We start from the raw sequence: 24917 nt of genomic DNA, 5'->3' as shown, positions 1-24917 counted from the left end.
CTAGGTCACCAGGCTGCTCGATAGGGCACACACCTGTCACCAGCGTTAGGCGCATAATGACATTCACCTGGACTCCATCACCTCCTTGTTGATGCCCTATATATGTCGCTCGCTTTGGTTCATCGTTACAAATGGATGAATTAAAATCATTTCTGGGCCTCCCGGGTGGCGCAGGTCTAAGCCTGGGTTCGATCCCAGGCTCTGCCGCTGCCGGCCGCGTCTGGGAGGTCCATGTGGTGACGCACAATTGGCCTAGCGTCGTCCGGGTTAGGGAGGGTTTGGCCGGTAGGGATATCCTTGTCTCATCGCGCACTAGCAACTCCTTTGGCGGGCCGGGTGCAGTGCACGTTGACCAGGTCAGGTCGCTAGGTGTACGGTGTTTCGTGCGGCTGGCTTCCGGGTTGGATCTGCGCTGTGTTAAGAAGCAGTATGGCTTGGTTGGGTTGTGTTTCAGAAGACTCATGGCTCTCGACCTTCATCTCTCCCGAGCCCGTATGGGAGTTGTAGCTATGAGACAAGACAGTAACTACTAATAATTGGATACCACAAAATTGGGGAGAAAAAGGGTGTATAATAATAATTTCTTCATTAATCTTCACAAAATACCACATAATGACAAGGGTATTTAGAAATGTTTGCTAATTTATTAAAAACAGAAAACATTTTTGCAGCGTTGAAGGTCCCCAAGAACACAGTGGCCTCCATCATTTTTAAATTGAACAAGTTTGGAACCATCAACGCATCCTGGAGCTGGCCTCCAGGCCAAACTGTCACGTTGTTCGTAATATTGAATGTCGGACCAAGGCGCAGCGTACGTTGAGTTCCACATCATTTATTATTAAAGAAGTGAAACTTTAACAAAGACAAAAACAATAAACAATAAACTAACAACGAACCGTGACTACAACACTAACTCAAAACATAAACAATATCCCATAACCCACAGGTGGAAAAAATGCTACTTAACTATGATCTCCAATTAGAGACAACGATAACCAGCTGCCTCTAATTGGGAATCTTACAAATCACCAACATACAAAATAAACCTAGAACCCCACATAGAATATATAAACTAGAACAACCCCTCAGTCACGCCCTGACCTACTCTACCATAGAAAATAAAAGCTTTCTATGGTCAGGACGTGACACAAACTGAGAAATTGGTCGGGGAGAACCTTTTTCAGGGAGGTGACCAAGAAGCCGATGGCCACTCTGACAGAGCTCCAGAGTTCTTCTGTGGAGATGGCAGAACCTTCCAGAAAGACAACTATCTCTGCAGCATTCCACCAACCAGGCCTTTATGGTAGAGTGGCCAGACAGTAGCCGCTCCTCAGTAAAAGGCAACTAAAGAACTCTCAGACCGTGAGAAACAAGATTCTCTTGTCTGATGAAACCAATATTGAAATATTTGGCCTGAATGCCAAGTGTCACATCTGGAGGAAACCTGGCATCATCCCGTATGTGAAGCATGGTGGTCACAGCTACATGCTGTGGGGATGTTTTTCAGCGGCATGGATTGGGAGACTTGTCAGGATCAAGGGAAAAATGAACGGAACAAAGTACAGAGAGATCCTTGATGAAAACCTGCTTCAGAGAGCTCAGGACCTCAGACTGGGGCAAAGGTTTACCTTCCAACGACCCTAAGCACACAGCCAAGACAACGCAGGAGTGGCTTTGGGACAAGTCTCTGAGTGGCCCAGCCAGAGACCAGACTTGAACCCGATCGAACATCTCTGGAGAGACCTGAAAATAGCTGTGCAGCGACGCTCCCCATCCAACCTGACAGAGCTTGAGAGGATCTACAGAGGAAAATAGGAGAAACTCCCCAAAATAAACAGGTGTGCCAAGCTTGTAGCGTCATACCCAAGAAGACTCGAGGCTGTAATCGCTGCCAAAGGTGCTTTGACTTACCAAAGCACAGATTGAATGGTAAGCTTCCTGCTTTTACTCCCTGCTTGTACTTCCTAGGGGTACACTCAAAATGACTGCCAGTCTATCCATTATGCCGTCATTGACATGAATTGGGAGGCCCGTTCTATAGTCTCAGTTGGTATTAGATAGAACGTCGCCGCCCCGTCCACCTGTGGGGAAAACAATCTGTGGTTACCTAGTTTATCCCTTTGGCTCACATGAAAAACACAATATTTTTCAAACACAACGTTCTTGTTGTCTGCTTGTTTTAATTCATTACTAAACTACGTTTAAGAAAAAGACAACATGTATAAAGATTTACATTTCAACATTGCCTGCTCGCTAGCGTTCTCACTACTTAGACAAATGTAATATTGTAGGGCTTCCCTCATGACCTTTTTCATGACGGTGCTCGTAACCACGTGAGTGAGTGCTAGCTAGCTACCAACCAGAACATGAAGCTAGCCAAGACCAAAAACAAACAAAAGGACTAAACAGCAACAACTAGTTACAAATTGAATATACTAAGCAAGTTAAATGTCTTGCCTGTGATTAAATAATTCTCACACACCTGTAGCAAGACAGTACCAATAGACTTGGTCACCCTCTTCATGGTTCCTAAGCAACTTTGACGTTTACTCACCAGCATTTAAACCAGAAATACCACTTTCCTGAATGACTTGGACATCGGGTCCCCACATTTCCCAATCTCCCATGGCGAATAGCCTAAAGCCACAGGGCTCTTCTTGCAGACTCTATTTCCCTACTTGGGAGCATTGTGAACTTTAGGTTGGGATTTTTGACCTGGGTACATACAGTATACATTAATTGAACAGCAAAGCAGCTTTTCACCATATTTAGTTATTTCTTCAAATCAACGACAGAGTTGTCCCTGTGGGGGTCAATGGGAAAGAATGTTTGCTCTCCCCAATTTGTGGGCGTGGTCAAGGGGAATTCTTTCTTGTGACATGAATATGGACTCGGAGTATGGATTCTATTAGTATCAGTTGTTCTGATAACAAAATGAAAAGGTTTCTGATGTCACAATGATAAGGTTTCTAATATCATAATGATGAGGTTTCTGATGTCATAATGAGAAGGGTCCTTATGTCACAATGATAATGGATCTCATGTCAATGAGAATAATGTCATTATCAGAACAGTTCTGATGTCACAATGAGGATGATGACACAAAGCCAGGCATGATGGCCCATAGATGGTTGTAAGCTGTGACTGAGTGATATTGAGCTCAGGCAGCTGAAAGAGGAGAGGCTCTATTCCTGTCCTTCTCTGCCTCAGCACACATCACCAACCTCATCAGCCCTAACCCCTCAAAGCTTCTCAAGCCACCATCGCTCCCTATCTCACCCTCTATTTCCACCCGGCTCTCTATCCTTCTCACCCTCCTCAAGCCCCTGGCCACCCTGCTGGGTGTACCTGGAGGTAAGATGACACAACAAGATCTCACGGTTTCACTTCAGTATTCAACGTTTGTCCAGGGTAGGGTAAACGTCTATGGATGACGTGAAAGTACACTGTAACAGAAAACTCATTTATATGGTAATTTGGGGTATTGTCAACAGTAAAATACTGTGAAACATTTTACTGCAGCATACTGTAAAGTATGGAGCATTGTGGCAAAGGTTTGTGGGCGTGGAAAGAATTGTGGTATTTTGAATGGCACTATAATTCCACCCCACAGAATACAGTATCCGTACTGTATTTGTGGAGTACCAAAAACCTTTTGACCACTAGATAGTGGATGGTATTTTTGGTAGAGGCTCACTAACATATTTTGAGGCATGCCTTGTAAGAGGCTATATTTGTTGCACCCATGAGTGAGAATGCGGTACCTATTTATCTCCTATGTAGCAGTAGTGCTCAATCAATTTAAAATATATAGGGGATAGATTTGAGTTGCAGCAAGTCTTGAACCTTAAAATGGCTAGTTTGGAAGCCTTTGTAAGGCCTCTAGAAGTGCAAGTGATTTAAAACGCCAAATATTTATTGATATGCTGTAATGTGTAAACACATGACCTAACAGCCAACCTGCTTGCACCAATCCTTTGTAAATACTGTAAAACACAAACCTCACCCCTCAATGATTTTGATTCTTCCATCCATTCATTCATTCATTTATTAATCACGATTACGGTAGCATTAACTTTTTACAGTATAATACAATCAATTTTACGGTATTGTGCTGTGCTTCATTACACAGTACTTTGCTTTGATGCTGTATTTGTATTGCAGTAGTTGTACTACTATATGATATAGAGAAATGTACCTGCCATGAACTGCATATAAGCTAATGTCAAATTCACATCAACTCCTTGACAGTGTAGGCAAGGGTGAAGACTGGTAAAACAGAACAGACTTGACGGTTAAGTTTAGGCATTAATTATAACTCGTTAAGGTAGGGGTAAAGGTTTGGGATAAGGAGAAAAAGTCAACAAGTGCCTAGCACTGGGTTCAAACCTGCAATCCTTGGATCTGAAGCACATGGTTTAAGCACTTTGCCTATCCCCATCCACAATGTCCTAGCAAGCATTGAGCCTAATTGAGTGTAATGTGTGCTCACATTGCCCCTTGTGGACGGTATTGAAGGCATCTCCCGGTGTCTGATGCTCTATCTTATCATATCCCAAATCCTATTCTTTCCTATCCTATCCCATAGTGTGGGGGTCGCATGTATGTGGTGTAGAAACGTTGTTGTGTTGCCTTCACGATGGTGGTGACCTTGTTATGGCCAGCCAGAGGATGGAGAGCCACAGACCTGCGTGATCATGGGATAGTGTTTAGCAGGGCAGAATAAAACAGCCTCCCCAAATATCAAGGCTCAGAACAGTGTCCTTGGTCCATCTTGCCACTGTATGGTCTGTGTGTGTGTGTGTGTGTGTGTGTGTGTGTGTGTGTGTGTGTGTGTGTGTGTGTGTGTGTGTGTGTGTGTGTGTGTGTGTGTGTGTGTGTGTGTGTGTGTGTGTGTGTGTGTGTGTGTGTGTGTGTGTGTGTGTGTGTGTGTGTGTGTGTGTGTGCGTGTGAGTGTGTGTGTGTGTCTGCAAGTGTTTAGTGTACCTAAATGGCCATATATATATATATATTAAAGAGGGATCCTGTGACCTGTGACCTGTGATGTCACTTGTGTAAAATCTCTGTTCCCTGTTCTCAGCCCATGACAGGGCTTTAAAAAAAAAGTAGCGGGGCTGTTACGCAGAAGAGAGCATCCGGGGTCTGCCAGCTCCAAAGGGTTGTATGTTTGTGTATGTGTGTGTCTATACTGTGTGTGTCAACTCCAAAGGGTTGTATGTCTGTGTATGTGTGTGTCTATACTGTGTGTGTCAACTCCAAAGGGTTGTATGTTTGTGTATGTGTGTGTCTATACTGTGTGTGTCAACTCCAAAGGGTTGTATGTTTGTGTATGTGTGTGTCTATACTGTGTGTGTCAACTCCAAAGGGTTGTATGTTTGTGTATGTGTGTGTCTATACTGTGTGTGTCAACTCCAAAGGGTTGTATGTCTGTGTATGTGTGTGTCTATACTGTGTGTGTCAACTCCAAAGGGTTGTATGTTTGTGTATGTGTGTGTCTATACTGTGTGTGTCAACTCCAAAGGGTTGTATGTTTGTGTATGTGTGTGTCTATACTGTGTGTGTCAACTCCAAAGTGTTGTATGTCTGTGTATGTGTGTGTCTATACTGTGTGTGTCAACTCCAAAGGGTTGTATGTTTGTGTATGTGTGTGTCTATACTGTGTGTGTCAACTCCAAAGGGTTGTATGTTTGTGTATGTGTGTGTCTATACTGTGTGTGTCAACTCCAAAGGGTTGTATGTTTGTGTATGTGTGTGTCTATACTGTGTGTGTCAACTCCAAAGGGTTGTATGTTTGTGTATGTGTGTGTCTATACTGTGTGTGTCAACTCCAAAGGGTTGTATGTTTCTGTATGTGTGTGTCTATACTGTGTGTGTCAACTCCAAAGGGTTGTATGTTTCTGTATGTGTGTGTCTATACTGTGTGTGTCAACTCCAAAGCGGCTGCGGCGGCATTACGCCCCGATAAACCCTGGGCCTTGTTCTAATACTCTTAAACTGCATACGCCCTCCTCAATTTCATCCTGCCTTCATCCTTCCTAGACGTAATCCCTCGACCCTCGTCAGACATGACTGGATTAGTGGAAGAAAATCATTGCAGTGAAAGCTAATCTGAAAACCTAAATCAATCAGTCAATCAATAAATCATTCAAATTGTAGCTGCATACACTGTTACTGCCATGAATGTGGGTCAGTTTTGCTTTTTTACTCCTAATGATTAGGGTTAGGATTTTAGGGGTGGGTAAACTGATCCTAAATCTGTGCCTACAACCCAGGCAGCTTCTGCCCAGAGCTCTCCCAGAGAGAGGTGGTTTAACTTGGAGAGAGAGGGGATAGAAGGACTGTCTGCTGTTGCCATAGGGACAGGAAGCAAGCCAGGCACACTGACCTGGGGATTTTAAGACCCATTTGATGGACTCTGTTTCTTTCACTGACATGGAAAGTGAGTTATTTGAAGCATGCTTGAAATGTTTATGTTGGATTTAGTTGATGTGCATTCGCCTCTGATCCACTTACTGACTCATAATTCATCATTTACATGGAAATGATCAAGAGCTCAATCAGAGGATTTGATGACATTTCTCGTCTTTTTTCCCGACAAAGCCTACTTTTTCATGCATATAGAGATGTTAAATGAGACTGTATATAATTCCACGCTTTTTGCCAATTTAGTCATGACTAAATGAAATATATGAATCCAAACTTTATTACAAGAAGTAACGTTGGATTCACCTGTCCAGTTTAGATATGTAGTCTGTATTTCATATGTGCGGCTGGCCCCCTGGTGGCCAGGGACAACGAAACATGTGGTTTATTCAAAACCAAGTTCACAGATGAAGAAAATACACGAAACCATACATAGTGTTATATCATTTCTCAAAAAAACACATTGAGCTATATAATACTCTATTAGCTACCATTGAAATGTAATGTTCTTTCTCTCTTAAGCCTCTTTATTTACTTATATCCCTTTGAATGAAAGGACAACTACCAGGGATATAGTATATATCACACCTACACATTCATGAGTTTTTATTTATTTTTACTAACCAACAAGTGCTCAGCATATGTGGGAACTCCCTCAAGACTGGGTGGCTACTTGGAAGAATCTCAAATATAAAATACTCTTTGTTGGTTACTACATGATTCCATATGTGTTATTTTATAGTTTTGATGTCTTCATTATTATTCTACAATGTAGAAAATAGTAAAAATAAAGAAAAACCCATGAATGTGTAGGTGTCTCCAAACCTTTGACTGGTACTATATATACTATATCCCTGGAAGGGCAATACAGGTTCTTTCAACAGTAGAAGTTAGTTTCAAAGTTGTCCTTTCATTCAAAGGGACATAAGTCAATAAAGAGGCTTAAGAGAGAAAGAACAGTACATGTCAATGGTAGCTAATAGAGCATAATGGCCTCAGGCATGTTGCAATCACAATCTGACACAGTTGATATAGTCAGTCACCTGTGCATTCTTACGTGTTCAACCTGAATGTCAACAGCCACCAATCATGTGGTATGTGGCCTCAGTGATTCCTGGTAGAAGTTACTGAAAGGCTCAGATCTAGGCATTACTTAATAAGATTGAAAAGAGGGTTCTTTGCAGTTCGCACACCATATGAAGTCCCAGGTGCATGGTGGGACAACCCCTCAATATTAGAAAAATGATCTCCAGCACACTGGTAAGCCTATACTGTATGCTATACAGTGTAGGCTTCGTGGGCCTGTCTAACTTGTTTGTTTCTTTGCTCAAAATGATATTTATCTGGCTAATAATGGGGGCCTTGAAATGGTCCCAGTCCTCCCCTGCCAGTGTATTTGAGGTTATTTTACTAGCACTGTTTTACTTGCCATGTCCTCTGTTGTGGGGATTCCCTCTCCTCTCCCAGCCAATAGACATGGTTTCCTTTGCAGCCATTTTAGGGTGATGCTGAAGAGCCATACCAAGTGTGCTAGCCACTGCCGGACATAGGCCTGAGCTAGAGTCAGGAAGGATGACGTGGTTGAGTGGTGGACACTGTACACGGACAGGGGCTCACATTCCCTGAGAGAGAGCTGTGGAGAGGATGAGGAGGGGTGGGCAGGAGAAGAGCGAAAGGAGGGAGAGTAGGACAGGGAGGAAAGTGGGAGGATGATGCTGTCTGGATGATGCCCCCCCCCCCCCAGTCAAAGGCCTGAGGTGCCTCCAAAGTGGGTGGCCTGAACTTGTCTCCTCAGACACTGGGACAGCCCCTAACTGCATGCCAACACAGGCTGAGATCAATGTGGGGCCTGACACTGTCAACTAGCAGGGATGTCACACTTTACAGTAGCAGAGGTCTTGTTCAGTTTTCTGAGTCCCACAGTTAGAATATGATCAATATATATTATATAATGCCCAATTATCAGTCCGGTTAAGCACTGCCTATCTGGACTACTAATCAATCCCTCCACCTCACTGATAGTATGATAACAAGTCGAGTTGTAAACAGACTATAATATGACCACTGTTGACGACTTTCAAAGTCCCTATCGTCATACTATCTGGACATAAGAAGTATTTAATCCAGTCCTCATATTAAACCGGGGTTTATATCAGATCAATGTGCTGCATTGTTTTGTGCTCATCCTCAGATGTATAACAACTCGACGTAAAGCCAACTCCGTGAACATCACTGCCGTTGCCCCAGTGATGCGCGAGCGTGCACGTTGCCAGCCGCGCCACATCACAGCAAAACGCCATTAGTGTCGTCACTGTTCACACTCAAACCTGTATACGTCATTGATGGTCATTTTATTTTCCGTGATGTTGCACATTTGGATTATTCCTCTCACTGGCTGTCGCTTATTCCCATTTTAGCCTATTTCTCATAGAAGTCTTCTTTTGGAACTGCACGTGAATGCCATGAACAGCTGCAACGTGGCATCGTCATGTTACCGATTATAGCTCTCAATAAATAAACATACAAACACGTCGGCTTCATTAGCCCATAGGCCTATAATAATATGTGTCACTGTTGCTGCCTGCACGTTTCACCTACAGCCCTTCACTGTCATTCAATCATCTCAGATGTTAAAGAGGGCGTTGCATTGACTATACTGCGACCACGTCTTACTGTTACACTGAAAACGAAATAATAACCCAGGCTACATTATTTAATTTTAAATTGAATTTGTACTACCCCTCTAATATTTCCCGGCCGAATCCTCTTCCAACGTCCGACCGCGGGCCACTCTAGAAATACAGGTGCTCTAATTTCTGACGATCGCTCCAAGCCCCACTCCTCTCCTCTCCACAACACCCCGGATGTAAGCCTGCACACAGCGGTTGCTCCATACCGTATCGTACGGCGCAGCTCAGTAGCACCACCGAGAGACATTAACATGGCGCTGACAGCCACATAACGGTACCCACCACAATAATCCTAATAACTAGACCAAATACAGCGGCGGGACATGTGAGCGGGTCAACCTCAAGACAGCAGGTAGGTGCAGTTCTAGTATTCGCGAAGCGCTCTGCGATGTGCCATTTTGTGAAATATGTCATGCAGAAAACCGCTTTCTTAAATAGCGAAATAAGGGTTAGCTCCGTCCCTCCCAGTTAGTAACCTAGGCTGATAGTTCTACAGTTCAACACCACGGGCACTGATATCCGTTTGTTCATCTCTACAAGCCAGTCGGGAATAGTCTACATATGTCGTTGGGAGCGAGCGAAGGTTACTGTATCATGGCTACAGTCTGTGGGGTTGAATACGTGCTACAACCGCTGTCCTTGGTGTTGAAACGAGGTGCGCACCTCGCTGCGAAATGCTGTCTGCATTGTGTAGCCTAAATGGTCAGTGGCTGCATTTGTGGTGAAGCATTCAATCAATGGAGTCTTAAAGAACGCGGATGTGTGTTTGTTGCCAGGGGGTCATATTCACAAGCAGTGTTTGACATGATCCTTTGTGCCATTAAGGATGTCATTTCACCCGACGGACCGTGTAGGCTATGTATGATGATTGTGGTGACGGAGATGAGAGTACAGCAGGCTACAGTAGGCGGTTTGGTTGAACAGATGGTGAGTTCAATGTTTCTCCAGGATTAGAAGGTGATTGGAGGGAGAATTAAAAGTGGTATGCTGCTGGGGTCTAGCTCTTAGCCTAATCCTGCTATAAAGAACTGGATAGAAGGCTAATTTACATAGGAACCGAATGTAGCCTATTCCTCTTGAGTGTCATTGGCACATAGTAATGTTTCAAATCAATGACAGGTAGGCCTAAATAATAATAATAATAATAATAATAATAATAATAATAATAATAATGTAATTACATTGTAATAGTCATTTTTATATATTTGACCAGTTTTAGTGTGTAGATATGTTTGTGTTCATGCAGCTATTTTGGTGTGACTGTTTTAAACTGATGTCATGTGCCTCATCTTCAGGAGAAGGCCTTGATTCAATAACACTACTACTACAGTGGCACCATTCTCTCTCTCTGTACCCATCCCTGTCCCTGTCCAACTGTCCCCAACACTCAGACAAGGATCCCTATGGCAACCCGGGGCAGAGGCATCTGAGCTCCTAGAGTGTGCGGCTCTCCTTTATTTTTCAAGTGTTCTACTCCGCTAGCCAGCACCTCACCTAAACAGGTGTTCTACTCCATTAGCCAGCACCTCGCCTGAACAGGTGTTCTACTCCGCTTGCCAGCACCTCGCCTGAACAGGTGTTCTACTCCGCTAGCCAGCACCTCGCCTAAACAGGTGTTCTACTCCGCTAGCCAGCACCTCGCCTGAACAGGTGCTCCGCTAGCCAGCACCTCACCTAAACAGGTGTTCTACTCCGCTTGCCAGCACCTCGCCTGAACAGGTGTTCTACTCCGCTAGCCAGCACCTCGCCTAAACAGGTGTTCTACTCCGCTTGCCAGCACCTCACCTAAACAGGTGTTCTACTCCGCTAGCCAGCACCTCGCCTAAACAGGTGTTCTACTCCGCTTGCCAGCACCTCGCCTAAACAGGTGTTCTACTCCGCTTGCCAGCACCTCGCCTAAACAGGTGTTCTACTCCGCTAGACAGCACCTCACCTAAACAGGTGTTCTACTCCGCTTGCCAGCACCTCACCTAAACAGGTGTTCTACTCCGCTAGCCAGCAACTCACCTAAACAGGTGTTCTACTCCGCTAGCCAGCACCTCACCTAAACAGGTGTTCTACTCCGCTTGCCAGCACCTCGCCTAAACAGGTGTTCTACTCCGCTAGACAACACCTCGCCTGAACAGGTGTTCTACTCCGCTTGCCAGCACCTCGCCTAAACAGGTGTTCTACTCCGCTAGACAACACCTCTCCTAAACAGGTGTTCTACTCCGCTAGCCAGCACCTCGCCTAAACAGCTGTTCTACTCCGCTAGACAACACCTCGTCTAAACAGGTGTTCTACTCCGCTAGCCAGCACCTCACCTAAACAGGTGTTCTACTCCGCTAGCCAGCACCTCGCCTAAACAGGTGTTCTACTCCGCTAGACAGCACCTCACCTAAACAGGTGTTCTACTCCGCTAGCCAGCACCTCACCTAAACAGGTGTTCTACTCCGCTAGACAGCACCTCGCCTGAACAGGTGTTCTACTCCGCTAGCCAGCACCTCGCCTGAAACAGGTGTTCTACTCCGCTAGCCAGCACCTCGCCTGAACAGGTGTTCTACTCCGCTAGACAGCAGAAACAGGTGTTCTACTCCGCTAGCCAGCACCTCGCCTGAACAGGTGTTCTACTCCGCTAGACAGCACCTCGCCGAAACAGGTGTTCTACTCCGCTAGACAGCACCTCGCCTGAACAGGTGTTCTACTCCGCTAGCCAGCACCTCGCCGGAACAGGTGTTCTACTCCGCTAGCCAGCACCTCGCCTGAACAGGTGTTCTACTCCGCTAGACAGCACCTCGCCTGAACAGGTGTTCTACTCCGCTAGCCAGCACCTCACCTAAACAGGTGTTCTACTCCGCTAGCCAGCACCTCTCCTAAACAGGTGTTCTACTCCGCTAGACAGCACCTCACCTAAACAGGTGTTCTACTCCGCTAGCCAGCACTCTCTCCTAAACAGGTGTTCTACTCCGCTAGCCAGCACCTCTCCTAAACAGGTGTTCTACTCCGCTAGCCAGCACCTCGCCTAAACAGCTGTTCTACTCCGCTAGACAACACCTCGTCTAAACAGGTGTTCTACTCCGCTAGCCAGCACCTCACCTAAACAGGTGTTCTACTCCGCTAGCCAGCACCTCACCTAAACAGGTGTTCTACTCCGCTAGACAACACCTCGTCTAAACAGGTGTTCTACTCCGCTAGCCAGCACCTTGCCTGAACAGATGTGCGTTTCTTTCACCTACAGATGAGCTGGAGCAGAGACCCCCAGGCTAGGCCACTCGCGCTATATATACAAAAATATGTTGACAACCCTTCAAGTTAGTGGATTCGGCTATTTCTGCCACACCCATTGCTGACAGGTGTGTAAAATCGAGCACACAGCCATGCAAAATCCCCATAGACAAACATTGGCAGTAGAATGGTCTTACTGAGGGCCTCCCGAGTGGCGCAGCGGTCTAAAGCACTGCATCGCTACAGACCTGGGTTCGATCCCAGGCTGTGTCACAACCGGCCGTGACGGGGAGTCCCATAAGACGGCGCAAAGTTGGCCCCGCGGCGTCCGGGTTAGGGGAGGGGAGGGGAGGGCGCTGAAGCGACTCTTTATGGAGGGCCGGGTGCCTGCAGGCTGACTTCGGTCATCAGTTGAATGGTGTTTCCTCCGACACATTGGTGAGGCTGGCTTACAGGTTAAGCAGACGGGGGTTAATAAGCGCGGTTTGGCGGGTCATGTTTCGGAGAAAGCATGACTCGACCTTCACCTCTCCCGAGCCCATTGGGGAGCTGCAGCGATGAGACAAGAGGGAGTAAAACACAAAAATAAATAAATAAAATAATTGCCTTACTGAAGCGCTCAGTGACTTTCAACGTGCCACTATCATAGGAGGCCACCTTTACAACAAGTAAGTTCATCACATTTCTGCCCTGCTAGAGCTGCTCGGTCAACAGTAAGCGCTGTTATTGTGAAGTGGAAATGTCTAGGAGCAACAACGGCTCAGCCGCGAAGTGGTAGGCCACATAAGCTCACAGAACAGGGCCGTCGACTGCTGAAGCACATTAACGCGCAAAAATGGTCCTTCTTTGGTTGCAACTCTCACTACCGAGTTCCAAAGGGCCTCTGGAAGCAACGTCGGGTCAAGAACTGTTCATTGGGAGCTTCATGAAACGGGTTTCCATGGCTGAGCAGCCGCTCACAAGCCTAAGATCACCATGCGCAATGCCAAGCGTCGGCTGGAGTGTCATTGGACTCTGGAGCAGTGGTAACACGTTCTCTGGAGTGATGAATCCCACTTCACCATCTTGCAGTCCGTTGGACAAATCTTGGTTTATTGGATTCCAGGAGAGCTAGGCCCCTTTGTTCCAGTAAAGGGAAATCTTAACGCTACAGCATACAATGATATTCTAGACGATTCTGTGCTTCCAACTTTGTGGCAACAGTTTGGGGAAGGCCCTTTTCTGTTTCAGCATGACAACGCCCGCGTGCACAAAGCGAGGGCAGAAATGGTTTGTCGAGATCGGTGTGGAAGAACTTGACTGGCCTGCACAGAGCCCTGACTTCAACCCCATCAAACACTTTTGGGATGAATTGCAACGCCGACTGCGAGCCAGGCATAATTGTCCAACATCAGAGCCCACAGCAATGTTCCAACATCTAGTGGAAGGCCTTCCCAGAAGAGCAGAGGCTGTTATAGCAGCAATTCCATATTAATGCCCATGATTTTGAAATGGGATGTTCGATAAGCACTTTTGGCCATGTAGTGTAAAATAACGTACACACAAACACACCCACAGTCGCTGGTTATCCGGTCGCTAATGTATTCAGCAGCGAGCACAACAGCTTTGCATAATGATCAAAGCTAGAGGGTGCTCTGCATGCAGTAGCCCTAATAATAACCTTTGAAGTTATCAGAACACTCATTCCACTAATATTAGACTCTAATACTACAGTAGAGTAGGCATAGGCCGGTAGTATAGACCTGTTTATGTGTGTCTTGCAGTGGTAGTATAGGGGCTTGGAAAATGAATACACATGAATTGCTATATTTGGCCTGTGGCTATACTAGGCTATCATGGTGTATGCATGCCTTAAGGATGTGTCTCTGAAATATTCATGGACTTCACGTTGTGAAAGACCACTCATCCAGTTGCTTCTTTCACAATGACTTTGTATGTCTGTAGCATCTTTATCACTGTTGATACAGGAGGAGGGGAGATTACAGTGTTGTTTCACATGTAGTAATCGTGGGAATATTTTTTGAATGGTTAATTTTCTGTGTGTATGTGTATGTGTGTGTGTGTGTGTGTGTGTGTGCGTGTGTGTGTGTGCGTGTGTATGTGTGTGTGTGTGTGTGTGTGTGTGTGTGTGTGTGTGTGTGTGTGTGTGTGTGTGTGTGTGTGTGTGTGTGTGTGTGTGCGTGTGGGTGTGTGCGTGTGTGTGCGTGTGTGTGTGTGTGTGTGTGTGTGTGTGTGTGTGTGTACGCCTCTGTAAGACTGGAAGTTTGAACCCAGTGTGTCTGGGAGACAGAGATCGATTCTGATGATGGAGGGAAAGATTGGAGGTGCATGTAAATGAACTAGACCCAGATAGAGGGGAGGAGGCAGAAATGAGCGGGAGAGAGAGGAAGAAGAGAGGAGACAAGGGTAACACCGAGGAGGAGGACAGAAGGATGAGAAGATGAGCAGAGAGGCCTGTCTGGTGAGAGAGGACAGAGTGAGTGCGACAGTCATGTCTTCATAGGTCACAGATTTGCATATCTGTGTTTCACTGTGCTTGTGCTTTTTTAGCATGGCCCTCTGTGTGTGTGTGTGTGTGTGTGTGTGTGTGTGTGTGTGTGTGTGTGTGTGTGTGTGTGTGTGTGTGTGTGTGTGTGTGTGTGTGTGTGTGTGTGTGTGTGTGTGTGTGTGTGTGTGTGTGTCATGACTTGGTATGTGTTTGTGTCATGACTCGGTGTGTGGGTGTGGGTGTATGGCATGATTCGGTGTGTGGGTGTGTAGTATGACGCGGTGTGTGTGCCATGACTCGGTGTGTGTGTGTGTTCTGCATGACTCAGGGGGCTGTAGCAATGCAAATGTCACGTGGGGTTGGACCATGTCTGTCCCTCTACCCAGCCAGCCAGCCAGCCAGCCGGAGGAGAGCTCCACTCAACAGTAACCTAGTTATTCCCTCTCCCTCTAGACATCAATTTACAGTCACCCCCCCCCCGGGTAAGATTATAATTGGGAGAGGGTAAACTGATCCTATATCTGTGCAATCTACTTTGATTCAACACTACTGTATTTGTGGCAGAGAAGACTACTGTCTTTGTAGCTCCAATGATTCAGTCGGTGGGGGTTGTATTGGGATCAGAGTGCACTGATGAGGGGAAGTGTGTGTGTTTATGTCTTTGAGAGAAGATAAAAGCTGGAGAGAAAAAGAGCAAGTGTGTGTGTGTGTGAGTGTGTGTGTGTGTGTGTGTGCGTGCCAGTGGGCTGGGCGTTGGGGGCTTAGCATCAGAGGGCAGTGATGAGAGGGCTATTGGAGCCTGAATACCAAGGGAGGCCCTCAGGCTATGCTGCTGCCCTGAACTGGCATTACTGCTCTGCCACTCACTCCCTGTCCTAGGGAATTACTGTTTCAGAGTGTGTGTGTGTGTATGTGTGTGTGTGACTGTGTGTGCGTGTGTGCGTGCGTGCTTGTGAGAGAGAGAGAGAGAGAGAGAGAGAGAGAGAGAGAGAGAGAGAGAGAGAGAGTGTTTGCGTGTACATGTGTTTGTATGTGTGGTGTCGGCCTCACCCAAGTCTACTCAATCACTAAATCGTCTGGTAACGTGCGAGTGAGTAAGTGTGAGCGTAATTCCAGTGTAATCGCTATTAAAGCGATAGCCGTTTAGGAGGGGCAGGTTTAAAAAGACAATTGGTCTGGATGTTGTGTCTGGCCTCTGCAGTACTCCATAGCAGTTACATAGGAAATCCAATGAAGCACAAAACTGACCGCTGCCTCGTGTTTTCATCAATCAAAACACCTTTTAAATCTAGAGTAAGAACACCTGTTGGGAAAGCCATTCAGGGTTTTAAAAAACACCCAGGCCAGTATTCACAAAGCGTAGGACTAGGGGTGCTGATCTAGGATCAGTTTAGCCTTTTAAATCATAATGAAAAAGAGGGGAGCTGAACCTAGATCAGCACTCAATACTTTGTAAATATGGGTCTTGGTCTGTGTTCCATTAGTCTGAATGGGGCTCTAAAGTTTAGGCCCAAATCTAAAGGTAAAACAGAGATGAAACTGAAATGATTATATATGGTGTGCAATGCAGGTTGTTTTACTATGCAACATTCAAGACCATGTTAACCTATTATCTCTGGGAGCTAACACAAGTCTCAGGCAAGGTTACTTATCACACAAGCCAGCAGGCCTTTTGGGGGCCCTATGTGAGATTTGGTTGGGGGGCCCCCCCATCTCATGGAAAAACATTATTGAAAGTGGAGAGAAAATGTTTAGTTTTAAAGTTAATTTCCTGTAAGTCTGCAAATCTTGCCATGGGACATTTTGCAGTTTTAAGGGCCCAGTGCAATCAAAAACGTGATTTTATTGTGTTTTATATATATTTCCATACTATGACTTTGGAAAAATACTATGAAATTGTGAACATTATTATAATGACATTTTAGTGTAAGAGCTGTTTGAAAAGGTCGCCTGAAATTTCAGCCTGTTTTGGTGGGCTGGAGTTTTGGCCTTCCATTGTGACATCACCATGCGGTAAATTTGTTAATAGACAAAGAAAGAGAGTTCCAAACCTCTCTGCCAATAACAGCCCATTATCAGTAGTCCCCTCTCCATTCAGACCACTCCCAGACAGTCCTAGCAAAATTATTGCTTAAGAAATTACTCTTTGCTAAGAATCTATTTTTGTTTATTTTTGACCATATTAATTTTTAAAAAATCACAGTACATTTTGCGATGGTGCGGAGAGAAAATGCTGCAATTTTACAAAACATTTCATGCCTTTCGTTCCAGTACTCTGCTGCCTGTGATTGGAACGAATTGCAAAAATCGCTGAAGTTGGAGACTTTTTATCTCCCTCACCAACTTCAAACATCAGCTATCCGAGCAGCTAACCGATCGCTGCAGCTGTACATAGTCTATAGGTAAATAGCTCACCCTTTTCACCTACCTCATTCCCATACTGTTTTTATACTGTTTTTATTTATTTACTTTTCTGCTCTTTTGCACACCAATATCTCTACCTGTACATGCCCATCTGATCATTTATCACTCCAGTGTTAATCTGCAAAATTGTATTATTCGCCTACCTCCTCATGCCTTTTGCACACATTGTATATAGACTGCCCATTTTTTCTACTGTGTTATTGACTTGCTAATTGTTTACTCCATGTGTAACTCTGTGTTGTCTGTTCACACTGCTATGCTTTATCTTGGCCAGGTCGCAGTTGCAAATGAGAACTTGTTCTCAACTAGCCTACCTGGTTAAATAAAGGTGAAATAAAAAATAAAAATAAAATAAAATGCAATTCTACTCATTTTGCCATGGGGCAGAGAGATTTTTTTTCTGATTTAAAGCTAATTTCCTACAATTCTACACATTTTGTAATGACTTATGACATCTAAAAATAGTTAGCTGATAGGGCTAATTGAGTGACTATCAGTGACTGACATAAGAAGAACTGCTGATACACTAACAAACGTCGAAATTGCACCTAGTGTATTCTACTATTCTAACTCTCAATAGTAAGTTGAGGCCCCGACTGAGTCCCCCCCCCCCCCCAAAAAATAGCTAACACTTTACTTGACACCCAGAGTCATAACCATGTCATAACAGCCGACATAACTTGTCATAATCTGTCATAATATGGTCATAACACATATATTTACACCCGTTATGACATAAGAGTGTCAAAACCCACAAAACCTACCACACAAGGTAAAACATTCCATTATTACACCATAGCCGACTTGTCCACAGTATGTTTATGTTATATAGCATTTTCAGAAACTGACCCTATTCAATTGTCATTGTAATTGCACACAAATTGAGGTCAGACATGCACCTACCCCAGTGCTCTGTTGCTGATGACTGGGATGAATGCAGGAGCAGATTTCAGGAGCAGAACAAGACACCCTTTGTTGACTGATGACTGACATAAGGACATGTAGATGATAGGCCTGGCTTATTTGACTATGTTGTCATAATGCTTCTTCCCAGTGTAAGCACATGGGTCATGACATGATTATGACCATATTATTCCAGGTTATTCCAGGTTATGACAATTTATGCCAGCTGTTATGACATGGACATGGACATGTCATAACATGTTAGTGGTGTCAAGTAAAGCGTTAACGAAAGAGGTTAATATATACACCAAACATCGGGACCCCCCCATTCGAACACCGGATGCGAGCCAGGCCTAATCACCTAACATCAGTACCCAACCTCATTAATGCTCTTGTGGCTGAATGGAAGCAAGTCCCGGCATCAATATTCCAACATTTAGTGGAAAGCCTTCCCAGAAGAGTGGAGCCTGTTATAGCAGCAAAGGGGGGACCGACTCCATATTAAATGCCCATGATTTTGAGTTGAGATGTTTGACGAGCAGGTGTCCACATACTTTTGGTCATGTTGTGTGTGTATATATGTATAAACAGTACCAGTTAAACGTTTAGACACACATACTCATTCAAGTTGTTTTCTTTATTTTTACTTATTTAATACATTGTAGAATAATAGTGAAGACATCAAAACTATGAAATAACACATATGGAATCATGTAGTAACCAAAAAAGTGTTAAACAAATCAAAATATATTTCAGATTTTAGATTCTTCAAAGTAGCCACCCTTTGCCTTGATGACAGCTTTGCACACTCTTGACATTCTCTCAACCAGCTTCATGAGGTAGTCACTTGGATTGCATTTCAATTAACAGGTGTGCCTTGTTAAAAGTCAATTTGTGGAATTTCTTTCCTTCTTAATGCATTTGAGCCAATCATTTGTGTTGTGACAAGGTAGGGGTGGGATACAGAAGGTACAGAAGCCCTATTTGGTAAAAGACCAAGTCCATGTTAAAGCAAGAACAGCTCAAATAAGCTAATAGAAACAGCAGTCCATCATTACTTTAAGACATGAAGGTCAGTCAATCCGGAACATTTCAAGAACTTTGAAAGTTTCTTCAAGTGTAGTCTCAAAACCCATCAAGCGCTATGATGAAACTGGCTCTAATGAGGACCGCCACAGGAAAGGAATACCCAGAGTTACATCTGCTGCAGAGGATAAGTTCATTAGAGTTACCAGCCTCAGAAATCAGCCCATTAACTGCACCTCAGATTGCAGTCCAAATAAATATTTCACAGAGTTCAAGCAACAGACACATCTCAACATCAACTGTTCAGAGGGGGCAGCATGAATCAGCCCTTCATGGTCTAATTGCTGCAAGGAAACCATTACTACGGACACCAATAATAAGAAGAGACTTGCTTGGGCCAAGAAACACGAGCAATAGGCAGTAGATCGGTGGAAATCTGTCCTTTGGTCTGATGAGTCCAAATTAGTGATTTTTGGTTCCAACCGCCGTGTCTTTGTGAGATGCAGAGTAGGTGAATGGATGATCTCTGCATGTGTGGTTCCCACTGTGAATCATGGAGGAGGAGGTGTGATGGGGTGGGTGTGCTTTGCTGGTGACATTGTCTGTGATTTATTTAGAATTCAAGGCACACCCAGTATGGCTACCACAGCTTTCTGTAGCGATACGGCATCCCATCTAGTTTGCGATTAGTGGGACTATCATTTGTTTTTCAACAGGACAATGACCCAAAACAGACCTCCAGGCTGTGTATGGGCTGTCTGACCAAGAGGGAGAGTGATGGAGTGCTGCATCAGATGACCTGGCCTCCACTATCACCCAACCTCAACCCAATTGAGATGGTTTGGGATGAGTTGGACCGCAGAGAGAAAAAAAGCAGCCAACAAATGTGGGAACTCCTTCACGACTGTTGGAGAAGCATTCCAGGTGACTACCTCATGAAGCTGGTTGAGAGAATACCAAGAGTGTGTAAAGCTACACAGTCAAGGCACATCTTGACTACACTCTGGTCATAAAGGCCTTATTATACATATTATACATTTCCCATTTAAGTCTGTTCTTTAAATTAACTTCAAGCGTACTCCTCGCGTAGCAGTAGATTAGGGATCCTATAGGATCGTAGGCCGAGCCTTATGCACATCTAAATGCCAGGAGGTCTGCACAAGGCTATTGTAAGATATGCCTGGGCATTCTTACAGCGTAATTAGAGGTTTCTATTGTTCACCTCTGGGAGACTTCTCTACCTTTCCTCTCCATACCTAATCTACCCCAGGCAAGCAGATGGTACCATAGACGACTTGACATGCTATATCTGCTGCCGCTAAACACCATCCTGGGTGAATAGCTGTGATATTTAGCGTTCCATGATAGCGACATTGCTTTGCCACACACAGAACACGTCTCTCTTATTCTCTCTCATTCTTTCTCTCGCTCTGTAACTCTCTCTCTCTCTCTTTCTCCATTGATTTCTAATGAATACATTAACACTGAGTGAATTATCACCTAGTCTAGTTTAATACAGTGCGATGTTGTTGTTTGATATGCACTGTGTTGTAAGGCCCTACTTGCGGAATAGAAGTTCCTGATAAGGTTTTACAAGATGCACCAAGGTCGTGCATAACAAATGCAGGTTGTTGCGATGCACAGTACCGTTTTGCACCCTGTTTCCTGTCTAGGCCTACCTGTTTCACACATGGTATCCTGTCTGAACATAGCAGAGTAAGCTCTAAAGACAAACAGGTGTTTTATATAATATTGCCTGTAACATCAGAACAATTCCAGTTCAAGTGTTATGACCCCCACATAGCTGTCTGTACAAGCGGAACCCCATGAGCATTTACAACAGCATAAAAACAAAACATGTCCTGCGATCTTGGAGATTTAAAGTGACTCGTTAATTAGAGAACAGAAGTGTGGCATGGGTGACCTCTTGTATGCCATCACAGAGTCAGCTTAACTCAAAGCCAATACATTTGAACAAACATTTTATATTCCATTTCACATTGTACTAGTTCCAAGAAATATCCCCAAATAATGGTGTATATTGGTGAAATGGAATAAATAGCCCAATCGGCCAATTAAGTAGGGTAAATGAGTTGGACTGAAAAGCAGCATGCAATTCTCTGGAGAGATGGAGGTTGACATCAGTGCCCTAGAACATTCAGTCATCCCCTTCTCTTCTTCTTCCTCCTCCTCCTCTCCTCCTCCTCCTCCATCCTCCTCCATCCTCTCCTCCTCTCTCCATACCATGACAGAGAACATTGTAGGAAAAGACGTCTCAAACTCTCCGCTCAGTGTATAACGCAGCATGCACATCGTTGGCTTGTCTGGTCAATCAAGTCTTGTGTTGTATTTTACACTGATCTGAGATCCAATTTGAGGCCAGCGAAGTTAAATATTTGTTGTGTCCTTACAGCTCAGTTGTGTTTCTCTCTCCCTGTTCTTGACATGAAGAGATACTTGAAGAGACTGAAGATCTTTACAACATGGTCCAAATGAGGATGCGGGCTTTGCGACAAACCGACTACACACTACTAAGCAGTGGGCACAGTCGTTAATTCAACATCTATTCCACGTTGGCTCAACATCGTTTCATTGAAATTACGTGGAAACAATGTTGATTCAACCAGCATGTGCCCAGTGGTTACTGACCTTACATGACCCAGGCTGTGACAGTAGTATTCAAAGCCAACCATATCCCTTACTCTGACCTCACTGACAACCCCACAGCCCCTGTCACACTGCACTCATCCTCTTAGGAAACATCTGGTTGGTGCTAACGTTGCAGAAACAGTAGGCTTCATGAAAAGCCACACATTTGTTCAAAATAGCATCCCAAACATTGGCAGCATCTCATAACTATAGGCGTACATGTCAGCGTCCCAAACATTGGCAGCATCTCATAACTATAGGCGTACATGTCAGCGTCCCAAACATTGGCAGCATCTCATAACTATAGGCGTACATGTCAGCGTCCCAAACATTGGCAGCATCTCATAACTATAGGCGTACATGTCAGCGTCCCAAACATTGGCAGCATCTCAAAATGACAGGCTGATTGGCTACGTGTCGGCCGACATATGCAAGAGTCTAGAATTCCACTTTATAAATGAGTTAAAAATCGATCTGGTCAGCGTGACACAAGCCAGATAGCCTTCAGTGTGCTAAGCTAATTATACTGAATGGAATGGATGGCTTTCTGGTTTGATATAGTTAGTTATACAATGATACATACATTGATTCATGCATGCTACGATTAACATGTTTTTTTTGTTGTTATTTTCAACAGGGTCTTAATTCCGAGTCTGAATAGAATGGATAGTACTCTCTTCTGTAATCATTATGCAATCACCAGCAAAACAGGGATGCTGTTCAAATGTCATCTGACGTGCGATTGTAAACAACGACTGTTAACAAAGACCAGCACACAGAGATTAGAGAGGCTTTAGCAGACAGACCCTGATATCAGGAGACAGCATGACAATCCTAGAGATCCTTCCCACGTCAACCTTGACGAGCGCTTGCTGAGGATTTAGCAACTCGCATGCCCCGTCCACCTGAGGATCTGCCTTATTGAGCCATTTATTTTCCGGGTTTGAAGGGTTCAAAATCAACTTGTCAACTTACATCTTGCTGAATCGATTGCTTTCATTTGTCTCCAGCAACAAGTTCATACTCTTGCTTGGGCCTGACGTCTTTTCCCCGGGACTGTTTGAAATGACCTGTCAAACACTCCTCGGTAATGGCTGAAATGGGCTCAATGGAATACAAGCTGGCTAGTAGCTTTGTCTGGGATTTAAACACATCATCTCAACCCTTACAGTACCAGGCAAAAGTATGGACACACCTACTCATTACAGGGCTTTTCTTTATTTAGCTTGCCCCGGTCTACAAACTGCTAGCTGCCGGCTCCCAATAACCATCAAGCGCTATGATGAAACTGGCTCTCATGAGGACTGACAGGAAAGGAAGACCCAGAGTTACCTCTGCTGCAGATCATGAGTCAATTTGAGCTAGATTGCAGCCCAAATAAATGCTTCACAGAGTTCAAGTAACAGACACATCTCAACATCAACTGTTCAGAGGAGACTGCATGAATCAGGCCTTCATGGTCGAATTGCTGCAAAGAAACCACTACTAAAGGACACCAATAAGAATAAGAGAATTGCTTGGGCCAAGAAACATGAGCAATGGATATTAGACCGGTGGAAATCTGTCCTTTGGTCTGATGAGTTCAAATTTGAGATTTATGTTCCAACCGCCGTGTCTCTGTGAGACGCAGAGTTGGCGAACGGATGATCTCTGTATGTGTGGTTCCCACCGTGAAGCATGGAGGATGAGGTGTGATGGTTTGGGGGTGCGTTGCTGGTGACACTGTCAGTGATTTATTTAGAATTCCAGGCAGACTTAACCAGCATGGCTACCACAGCATGTCTATGTGAGACGTAGAGTAGGTGCATGGTTGATCTCCGCATGTGTGGTTCCTGCCGTGAAGCATGGAGGAGGATTCTGCAGCGATACACCATCCCATCTGTTTTGCGCTTAGTTGGACTATCATTGATTTTTCAACAGGACAATGACGTAACACACCTCCAGGATGTGTATCGGCTATTTGACCAAGAGGGAGAGTGATGGAGTGCTGCATCAGATGACCTGGCCTCCATAATCACCCGACCTCAACCCAATTGAGATGGTTTGGGATGAATTGGACCACAGAGTGAAGGAAAAGCAGCCAACAAGTGCTCAGCATATGTGAGAACTCCTTCAAGACTGTTGGGAAAGCATTCCAGGTGAAACTGGTTGAGAGAATGCCAAAAATGTGCAAATCTGTCATCAATGCAAAGGGTAGCTACTTTGAAGAATCTAATATCTAAAATATTTGTTTAACCCTTTTTTGTTTACTACATAATTCCATATATGTTATTGCATAGTTGTGATGTCTTCACTTTTATTCTACAATGTAGAATATAGTCAAAATAAAGAAAAACTCTTGAATGAGTTGGTGTGTCCAAACTTTTAATTGGTACTGTACATTACAAGAAAAAAAAGAAAGCACATTTTTTGGGGATGGGTGTTACATTTTTTTTGTGGACAAAATTAATATTTTAATACAGTTGAAATGTTTACTAATTAGATTAGCTGAAATGAAAGCAACTTCTGAAAATGGTTCTCGGTTTGAGGTCTGGTTTTGACTGATGTTGGGATCTATTGGTTCTAGGTATGAGGTCTGGTGTTGGTGGTGTTGGGATCTCTTGGTTCTAGGTATGAGGTCTGATGTTGGTGGTGTTGGGATCTGTTGGCTCTAGGTATGAGGTCTGGTGTTGGTGGTGTTGGGATCTCTTGGTTCTAGGTTTGGAGTCTGGTGTTGTCAGATCTCTTGGTTCTAGGTTTGGGGTTGTTGTTGGCTGGTGTTGGGATCCAAAGACAGCTCTATGGAGTGTCAGAGACGGCTCTATGGGGCATGGACCCCCCAGATATAATTTGTGGCCCCCCAGCTTTGTTTCCCCATAATAAATGGTATATGAATTACAATGCCCAGTTTTGCCAATGTAGCGTTGTCTGGCCTGCCAGTGGCGCAGACTGGGACAGAGGCTATGCCAGGTGTGCACTCTGAGGAGGGGGAGGGATGGGGGGATGTAAATAATGTAATATTTAGTAGTTACAATCCTAAAATGCATTCTGATTTGGCACCTAGCCATGCAGTGTCATAAGGTACTGCCTTCATTACCTTGGTTAGAAAAGCTCATAGGATCCCACCCAGG

The 24917-nt window shown here is 44.6% G+C and overlaps 1 protein-coding gene across 2 annotated transcripts in view; it reads left to right on the top strand.

Annotated features, from left to right (window-relative positions):
- The first annotated feature begins 9173 nt into the window (after nt 1-9173).
- Nucleotides 9174-24917, top strand: part of LOC118398411 (serine/threonine-protein kinase PAK 5) — a 120436-nt gene continuing 104692 nt past the window's right edge. The window contains exon 1 of one of the 2 annotated variants that reach the window (XM_035793709.2): nt 9174-9465. The gene's annotated coding sequence lies outside the window, so the exon portion shown is untranslated. The remainder of the gene's footprint in view (nt 9466-24917) is intronic. The other variant, XM_035793713.2, reaches the window with a different exon arrangement.

The sequence above is a fragment of the Oncorhynchus keta genome, chromosome 19 (genome assembly GCF_023373465.1).
Source record: "Oncorhynchus keta strain PuntledgeMale-10-30-2019 chromosome 19, Oket_V2, whole genome shotgun sequence".
NCBI lineage: Eukaryota > Metazoa > Chordata > Actinopteri > Salmoniformes > Salmonidae > Oncorhynchus > Oncorhynchus keta.
The sequence above is the reverse complement of the archived record's forward strand: the minus strand, read 5'-3'. Positions and strand labels throughout refer to the sequence as shown.